This window comes from Schistocerca cancellata, chromosome 6 (genome assembly GCF_023864275.1).
Source record: "Schistocerca cancellata isolate TAMUIC-IGC-003103 chromosome 6, iqSchCanc2.1, whole genome shotgun sequence".
In the NCBI taxonomy this organism is placed as follows: domain Eukaryota; kingdom Metazoa; phylum Arthropoda; class Insecta; order Orthoptera; family Acrididae; genus Schistocerca; species Schistocerca cancellata.
This window is the reverse complement of record NC_064631.1, coordinates 65,963,134-65,973,390: the sequence shown is the minus strand read 5'-3', so window position 1 is coordinate 65,973,390 and position 10,257 is coordinate 65,963,134. Positions and strand designations below refer to the sequence as shown.

General features: G+C 44.2%; 1 non-coding gene across 1 annotated transcript; it reads right to left on the bottom strand.

Moving 5' to 3' along the window:
* Positions 1-1,138: 1,138 nt before the first annotated feature.
* Positions 1,139-1,213, bottom strand: Trnat-ugu (transfer RNA threonine (anticodon UGU)). Its single transcript has one exon. It is a non-coding gene; the product is annotated as a tRNA-Thr (tRNA).
* Positions 1,214-10,257: the final 9,044 nt, after the last annotated feature.

The following is a 10,257-nucleotide window of genomic DNA, read 5'->3' as shown; positions in this document are numbered from 1 at the left end:
CACAGGAGGCCGAAATGCATGCTATAAGCTCACGAAGGCTGGCGTGAGGTCTGAAACAGGATACGTAATGAATTCTATAAAGAAAAGTACGTAGCTTCTGAAATACTTAACTTTAATCAACATTTGTAGAACATCGCTCTTGATGATACATAAATATTATACCAATTGAATACGGCGCCTTGCTAGGTCGTAGCAACTGTTGCTGAAGGCTATGCTAACTATCGTCTCGGCAAATGAGATCGTAGTTGTCAGTGAACCATGGCTATCAACGTCGGCTGTACAACTGGGGCGAGTGCTAGTACGTCTCTCTAGACCTGCCGTGTCTGGCGGTGACACCACATAGTTTGCCTTGCAAGTGTTACACTGAATTTTATTTTTGGTGTCACCGCCAGACACCACACTTGCTAGGTGGTAGCCTTTAAATTGGCCGCGGTCCGTTAGTATACGTCGGACCCGCGTGTCGCCACTATCAGTGATTGCAGACCGAGCGCCGCCACACGGCTGGTCTAGAGAGACTTCCTAGCACTCGCCCCAGTTGTACAGCCGACTTTGCTAGCGATGGTTCACTGCCTACTTACGTTTCTCATTTGCCGAGACGATAGTTTAGCATAGCCTTCAGCTACGTCATTTGCTACGACCTTAGAAAGGCGCCATTATCAGTTACTATTGATATTGTGAATCATGTACCGCCAAAACCGAAGTTCATCATTAATGGATTAAAATTAAGTATTCCACCAGCTACGTCTGTTTTTCTAAATTCTAATTTCCTTGTCCTGTTCCAGACCTCACGCCAGCCTGTGTGAGCTAAAACGCGTGGCTTTCGACCTCCTTTAGTAAAACGGTGTTGGCTCTCTTGCCAACCACAACATTATAGACCCTAGCTCTCTCATATTTATCGCTTTCCTGCTGTAAATTATTTCTTATTTTAAACCGCAGCGTATTATTGGTCTTCAGCGAGTTTTAACAGCTTGTTTTACTTTTTATTATTCTAAATATATATGACGGTAGTATCTGTTCCCGAAAGAACAGTTACCGTCGATGACCATGCAGCTTTGCTAGAAATGAAATGATAATTAAATTGACACCCTAGCTGCAAGCAGGCGTTGATACACTTCATTGGGGACATGTTGAAAATGTGTGCCCCGACCGGGACTCGAACTCGGGATCTCCTGCTTACATGGCAGACGCTCTATCCATCTGAGCCACCGCGGGCACAGAGGATAGTGCGTCTGCAGGGACTTATCCCTTGCACGCCCGGGTTCGAGTCCCGGTTGGGGCACACATTTTCAACATGTCCCCAATGAAGTGTATCAACGCCTGCTTGCAGCTATGGTGTCAATTTAATTATCATTTCATTTTATTATTCTGTTGATGGAAGCTTGACTTCCGAAACGCGTTAGTGTTTTACACTATAAACAAGTGGTCAAGCCGATATATTTTTTAACATTTCCCTTCCGTCTCCCGTTCCTTGGGTCCATGCCTGATCCACACTATTACATAGATGATGATACGACACTTACGACCGTGGTCCGCGCTCCAGCAACGTGACTATCGCGCGTTTATCACCACACCACACGCGCCTCATCGGGCACAATGGGACAAAACACTGCGGCGTCCCAAACCGACCCCGCAGCAACAGGCCGCGCCGGTATTTCAGCGGGTCGCGCGACCCCCTGACAGCGCGGCGGCCGCATCGCTCATTGTTGCAGGCCCGGCGGAAGCAGCGAGCGGGGGCAGTGTGGCCGCTTGTGTATACGCTCTGTTTTTTGTGCGTCGCCGTTGTTGTTGTTGTTGTTGCTGCTGTGTGCGCTGACGCGCGCGTGCCCAGCGCCCATACTGCGAAAAAAGGAGCTGAAGCGGCAAAAAAAAAGGAAAGTAAAAAAAAAAAAGGAGTGGTGTAGCAGGCGGAGGAGGAGGAGGAAGACGGTACGCACGCTGCAGTTATTTTCCATCGGAGCCACAGACAGCGCTTCCGCCGGCAGCATTGTGCGGCGCGCGGAGGAAGCTGACAATCACCGTAATGGCCGCGCCATTGTGCGCATGCGCGAACCTCCGCGTTTTCATTAGCACGGGCCTGGCTCGCCAGCTTCCATCTGGCCCGCTGCTGCCAACACGCTCACGCACACGCCAATGCAAATAATCTCTCTCTCTCTCTCTCTCACCTTTCCTTCCCTCCCTCCCTCTCTCCCTCCCTCTCTCTTCTTCACCCCTTCTCCCAACCTTCCCTCTTGCCAAACACAAACACGGAGGGTAAAAGGAGGACGGAGAAATAATATGTATCTAGTGTGCATGAAATGATGTTAGTAGTTCTGAAACGTCCCCTTTGAAAAATTGTACATGACTGTGCTTAAACTGACACACAATACTTTTTTTAGCGCAACGCAATCTGACTTTCAGAAATCCCTACAAAGGAGTGGCCCTGACTAACATTAACCTGTACCTTTCACAAATCACTTACCTCACAAAAATCTTCGTTACTCAAGCTACAGCAATACAGCGAGCGCCACTACTGCCAGCTAAATAACAGATTCAAACTACGGAAGGCACTAACTACTGATAGGCATAGTTAGCAAATGAAAGATTTTAATAGAGAACAAACAATGTATTTACCTTAATAGTCATAATATATATAGCAGTTCAGACATCCATTCTGTACTCAAAAATCCGCTATCTCATTTCCCACATCCACCACTGCTGGCGGCTCACCTCCAACTGCGCAACGCTACGCGCTGTTCACATCCAGCTGCCGCTGCCCAACACTACAATGGCAGACAACAATCCAAACTAGCCACAGACTGCACACAGCACAGCCAGTGATTTTCATACAGAGAGCGCTACGTAGCGGCGGCGTTACCAATATAAAAACATAAACAGCCTACTTACATAAAGAAAACATAAACAGCCTACTTACAGTTCCAGTATTTCCGGCTTTCGTTGTTAATAGGGCGAATAATATGCCTCACTAAGGTAACACAAAGTTTTGGTCGTAGGTCTGACTGGTGCTTCTATCTACTGAGAAGTTTCCGGAACTTTGAGAAAACTTCTAAGGTCCAAGGGGTGGGTGTTTGGAAGGCTGACTTGTTTTTATAGCTACTACCATGCACTTGTTATATGAAAATCAAAGCATGTCACCATATTCTCCGACCAAGTTACGTCGCAACTTATTCAAAATGGTTTAAATGGCTCTGAGCACTATGCGACTCAACTTCTGAGGTCATCAGTCGCCTAGAACTAATTAAACCTAAGTAACCTAAGGACATCACACACATCCATGCCCGACGCAGGATTCGAACCTGTGACCGTATCGGTCGCTCGGTTCCAGACTATAGCGCCTAGAACCGCACGGCCACTCCGGCCGGCAACGTATTCACTGGGTAGCGTTATATATCATATATATTAAATAAAAACATTACTCTACGCCTCATAACCACTAAAGAAGGAGTACATGTGGAATAAACGTCTAAAAACCTAAAAACTGCGATTCAGACTTGCGATCCGAGTGTTCCGTACACACTTAATTACATACACAGGTAGTTCATCCGCAGGTTTTGATAAGTGTGTCTCCGCGTATGACTATACACACCCCTTGGTCCTTAGAAGTTTTCTGCAAGTTCCATAAGCTTCTCGCTAGATAGCAGCAGCAGTAAAGACCTATGACCAAAGCTGTGTGTTACCTCAGTGAGACATGTTACTCATATTTTAATTGCATTAAATAAGAAGCATATATTTTTTACCTCGCCAAGGAAGCGTAGACTTCGATATTTGACACAAATATCAACGTCGTACCTCTATATGTCACTGACCAAAAAAGGGCCTCGCCAGACAGAAAAAAATGGCAAATATTGAATATTAATCTGGTTTAATCAAAAATTAACAACGTTCAGAATTTTCCCTTTAAGTCTCCTGTGGAACAGTATTTCTTACCAAACTTTATGATAACACGTCAACGGGAAGTACCCTACGGATTTTGACGAGTGACTTTGCGAGTATCAAGATTTATAACACAAACTGCCTCACCTTTTGAATGTAGTTCGGATATGTACGAAAGAACAGACACTATTTTAATGCTGCAGACACTACGAATCAAGATACACATAAGCTAACGACATTATCTGCCAGTGGGAACTGATTTAAATCAATCGGGAAAGTTGAAAATTTGCGCCGGACCGGCAGTTGCTGTGACGCAGCGTTCAGTGCATTCGCCCTTTCAGCAGGAGACCCAGGTTCGAATCACTGTTCGGCACAAATTTTCAGCTTCTCCATTGATTTAAAACAATGCCCAGTGGTAGCTAAGATCATTAGTTCCTTTGTTTCAGATATAGTAGGTGCACATAAAATTTTAACTTCGTTTTTCTCGGAAACTAGGGGCCTTCGCACGAAAAGCCGGTAGCCAGGTACTGAGAATAAGTCGCTCTACAGCATACCCTATAATCATCGAAATCCGTGATTAATAGGTCTAGTGATCCCCGTATAAGTTACCGAATCTGCACAACGAAGAACCAGTAAATGACGTTGAGGAGCATTTCAGAAAGAGAATTAAACTCATAAGTTCACGGAGAATAAAGAGAAACAACGAGGTTTTTCGATGACTATAACTAGGTCGGACGTGGCAAAAGACTTAGAACAGGTGAACTGGACAGCCAGTGTCTTGAATAAAAGTATTAAGATGTACCTCAAATAAAGCTAAACAAGGGTAATGGAATTTAGTTACATATATTCAGGCGATGTTGCAGAAATTAGATTAGAAAATAAGACATGAAAAGTAATATATCTGAGTTGCTGTTTGAGCAACAAAGGAATTGATGATGGAAGAAGTAAATAGGATGCGAAATAGAGACTTGCAATAACAAGCAAAGTATTTCAGAATTCATCTACATCTAAATCTACACGTATACTATGGAAATCGCACTTAAGCGACTGGCAGAGAGTTCATCGAGCCACCTTCACAATAATTCTCTAATATTATAATCTCGAACAGCGCACGGAAAAAACGAACACCTATATTCGTGCGTACTCTGATTTCTCTTATTTTATTATCATGGTCGTTTTTTCCTCGGTAAGTCGGTGTCAACAAAATATTGTTGCATTCGGAGGAGACAGTTGGTGATCGAAATTTCGTGACAAGATTCTGCCGCCATGAAAAACGCCTTTGTTTTTATGATGTTCATCCCAAATGCTGTATCGTGTCAGTGACACTCTGTTTCCTATTTCCCGATAATACAGAACGTGCTGCCCATCTTTGAACTTTCTTTATGTACTCCGTTAATCCTATGTGGTAAGGATCCCAGAACGCAACGCAGTACTCCGAAAGGGGACGGACTAGCGTGGTGTAGCCACTTTCTTTAGTAAATCTGCTACATTGTCTAAGTATCCCGTCTGTAAAACGCAGTCTTTTGTTTGACTTCCCTACAACTTTTCTATGTGTTCTTTTCGGCTGAAATTGTTCGTAATTGTAAATCCTAAGTATTTGGTTGAATTTACGGCCATTAGATTAGACTGATTTATCGTGTAACCGAAGTTTAACGGATTCATTTTAGTCCTCACGCGAATGCCTTCACACTGTTCATAATTTAGGCTAAGCTGCCAATTTTCGCACCATACAGGTATGGTTTCTAAATGGTTTTGCAATTTGTTTTGATCTTCTTATGATTTTACTGGACGATTTACTACAGCATCATCTGTGAACAACCTAAGACGGCTGCTGTAATTGTCTCTTAAACAGTTTATATAGATAATGAACAGCAGAGGGCCTATAATACTACCTTGGGGAACGCGAGAAATCGCTTCTGTTTTACTCGATGGCTTTCCGTCAGTTACTACGAACTGTCTCATCTCTGGCAGGAAATCACGAATCTAGTCACACGACTGAGACGATATTCCATAAGCACTCAATTTAACTACAAGCCGCTTGTGTGGTACAGTGTAAGAAGACTTCTGGAAATGTAGAAATAGGAAACCAATCTTAAATCCCTTGTCAATAGCACTCAACACATCATGTGTGTAAAGAGCTAGTTGTGCAGTAATAAGAGAAATTTATTAACTCTGACTATGAAATTAAATGTTTCGTAGAACTGGAGTGTAGATTCGTACGGATGTGAGCCGTGGACTATGAACAGGTCAGATGAAGAAGTTAAATTGAGATTTTCCAAAACAACGTTGAAGGTGAGATGGGTAGAGCAACTAACTAATGAGAAGGTACTGAGTTGAACTACGGATGAAAGATATTTGTTACACGTCTTGGCTAAAAGAAAGGATAAGATATATCCTTAGATATCAAACGTTAATTTTATAATGGAGAGAAGTGTGGGCGAATAAAAAATTTAAAGGGATACAGTGAGCAGGATCAAATATATATAGATTACAGGAACTACGCAGATATGAAGAGGCTTGCGTGGTGAGACGCATATAACCAGTACTCTACTGATGACCACAACAGCAACATTGTTAAACCAGTGGTAGCCCAGAAATTGCTTACACTGAGCGCTAAAAATCAGTGGTACGTCCAACTTCCGTTAGTCGATCAACTCCCTAACGGAGTGTTTATCATTCTTTGGCAGAACTCGGTCACCGTGCTTACTTCAATGACGAATGTCGTGGTCGAACAACTTTTTTTTTCCACAAATGTCGATGTTGTGCGCAACACAATTGAAGAGGATAGGCGTCTGACTTTACGTGAGACAGGAATAGCCTTACAGTAACACATGTCAGCTTTACACCCGATTCTGCCTAAGCATTCAGCTATGGAACAAATGGTTCAGATGGCTCTAAGCACTATGTGACTTAACATCTGAAGTCATGAGTCCCCTAGACTTAGAACTACTTAAATCTAACTAACCTAAGGACATCACACACGCCCATGCCCGACGCAGGATTCGAACCTGCGACCGAAGCAGCAACGCGGTTCCGGATTGAAGTGCCTAGAACGGCTCGGCTACAGTGGATACCGTACGATTTGAGCGACCATCGAAAACAGGCTAGTGTCAACAGGCGTGCGAAAATGCTCAAAATATTCAACCGAGGAAGTGCAAGATCCGCGCACAATACTGTATCGTGATATGGAATGTAGATACATTCGCACGCGTCGGGATACAAGCAACAGTCAGCTGTGTGGTTTTGTTACTGCTGTGTGGTTGTTCCACTTACAAGAGAGTGACGGCCTCTTTCATTGGTTCCACTGAATAAGGCGCAAGGACTACTTGATAGAATGGAAGAAGATATAATGCTGAATGGAAATACAGTAAGCTGAGTGACAAAAGTAATCGATAAAAGCAGAAACAAACCCAAATCATCAATCATTCTTCATCGTGACAACGCCAGCATGACGACTCCTTTCCCTTCCCTTCTATCAGACAAAGAATGGGTACACAGCGATTTTCGCCAACACAAGAAGATGTTTAATACTTATGGAATCAAATTTTATGGTATCAATATCACAGTGGAAAAAAATGTTTTCAGAACTAGTTGAAACCCGTGGTTAAGAGTATAAATTTTAAAGGCAAATATTTTCGGAATCAATAAGATGATTTTTTTCGAAAGAAGTGTTTTTCATTTTTTTAGTAATATATTAAATCTACATATACAGGGTTATTACAAATGATTGAAGCGATTTCACAGCTCGACAATAACTTGAGATATTTTCAAAATGCTTTGCACACACATACAAAAACTCAAAAAGTTTTTTTAGGCATTCACAAATGTTCGATATGTGCCCCTTTAGTGATTCGGCAGACATCAAGCCGATAATCAAGTTCCTCCCACACTCGGCGCAGCATGTCCCAATCAATGAGTTCGAAAGCATCGTTGATGCGAGCTCGCTGTTCTGGCACGTTTCTTGGTAGAGGAGGTTTAAACACTGAATCTTTCACATGACCCCACAGAAAGAAATCGCATGGGGTTAAGTCGGGAGAGCGTGGAGGTCATGACACGAATTCCTGATCATGATCTCCACCACGACCGATCCATCGGTTTTCCAATCTCCTGTTTAAGAAATGGCGAACATCATGATGGAAATGCGGTGGAGCACCATCCTGTTGAAAGATGAAGTCGGTGCTGTCGGTCTCCAGTTGTGCCATGAGCCACTTTTTCGCGGGCTACGCGTGAAACTTGCCCGCACGCGTTTAACCGTTTCTTCGCTCACTGCAGGCCCACCCGTTGATTTCCCCATTACAGAGGCATCCAGAAGCTTTAAACTGCGCATACCATCGCCGAATGGAGTTAGCAGTTGGTGGATCTTTGTTGAACTTCGTCCTGAAGTGTCGTTGCACTGTTATGACTGACTGATGTGAGTGCATTTCAAGCACGACATACGCTTTCTCGGCTCCTGTCGCCGTTTTGTCTCACTGCGCTCTCGAGCGCTCTGACGGCAGAAACCTGAAGTGCGGCTTCAGCCGAACAAAACTTTATGAGTTTTTCTACGTATCTGTAGTGTGTCGTGACCATATGTCAATGAATGGAGCTACAGTGAATTTATGAAATCGCTTCAATCATTTGTAATAGCCCTGTACATCTACATCTACATTTATACTCCGCAAGCCAGCCAACGGTGTGTGGCGGATGGCACTTAACGTCCCACTGTCATTACCTCCCTTTCTAGTTCCAGTCGCGTATCGTTCGCAGAAAGAACGACTGCCGGAAAGCCTCCGTGCGTGCTCGAATCTCTCTAATTTTGCATTCGTCATCTCCTCAGGAGGTATAAGTAGGTGGAAGCAATATATTCCATACCTCATCTAGAAACGCACCCTCTCGAAACCCGGACAGGAAGCTACACCGCGATGCAGAGTCTGCCACTTGAGTCACGCTTACCAAATAACCCTGTGACGAAACGAGCCGCTCTTCTTTGGATCTTCTCTATCTTCTCTGTCAACCCGACCTGGTACGGATCCCACACTGATGAGCAACACTCAAGTATAGGTCGAACGAGTGTTTTGTAAGCCACCTCCTTTGTTGATGGACTACGTTTTCTAAGGACTCTCCCAATGAATCTCAACCTGGCACCCGCCTTACCAACAATTAATTTCATATGATCATTCCACTCCAAATCGTTCCGTACGCATACTCCCAGATATTTTACAGAAGTAACTACTACAAGTGTTTGTTCCGCTATCGTATAATCATATAATAAAGGATCCTTCTTTCGATGTATTCGCAATACATTACATTTGTCTATTTTAAGGGTCAGTTGCCACTCCCTGCACCAAGTGCCTATCCGCTGCAGATCTTCCTGCATTTCGCTGCAATTTTCTAACGCTGCAACCTCTCCGTATACTACAGTCAAGGTAAATGTCATCTACCTGGGAGCCTATATCTAATACACTACTGGCCATTAAAATTGCTACACCACGAAGATGACGTGCTACAGACGCGAAATTTAACAGACAAGAAGAGGAGGCTGTGATATGCAAATGATTAGCTTTTCAGAGCATTCACACCAGGTTGGCGCCGGTGGCGACACCTACAACGTGCTGGCATGAGGAAAGTGTCAAACCGATTTCTCATACACAAACAGCAGATGACCGGCGTTGCCTGGTGAAACGTTGTTGTGATGCCTCCAGACTTTGATAAAGGATCTTATCCACATGGCTATAACGTATCGTGCAGCCACATCTCGATCCCTGAGTCAACAGATGGGGACGTTTGCAAGACAACAACCATCTGCACGAACAGTTCGACGACGTTTGCAGCGGCATGGACTATCAGCTCGGAGACCATGCCTGCAGTTACCCTTGACGCTGCGTTACAGACAGGAGCGCCTGCGATGGTGTACTTAACGACGAACCTGGGTGCACGAATTGCAAAACATTTTTTTCGGATGAATCCAGGTTCTGTTTACAGCATCGTGATGGTCGCATCCGTGTTTGGCGACATCGCGGTGAACGCACATTGGAAGCGTGTATTCGTCATCGTCATACTGGCGTATCATCCGGCGTCATGGCATGGGTTAGACGTCTCGGTCAACTCTTGTTTGCATTGACGGCACTTTGAACAGTGGACGTTACATTTCAGATGTGTTAATACCCGTGGCTCTATCCTTCATTCGATCCCTGCGAAACCCTACATTTTAGTAGGATAATTCGCGATCGCATGTTGCAGGTCCTGTACGGGCCTTTCTGGACACAGAAAATGTTCGACTGCTGCCTTGGCCAGCACATTCTGAAGATCTCTCACCAATTGAATATGTCTGGTTAATGGTGGCCGAGCAACTGTCTCGTCACAATGCGCCAGTCACTACTCTTTATGAACTGTGGTATCGTGTTGAAG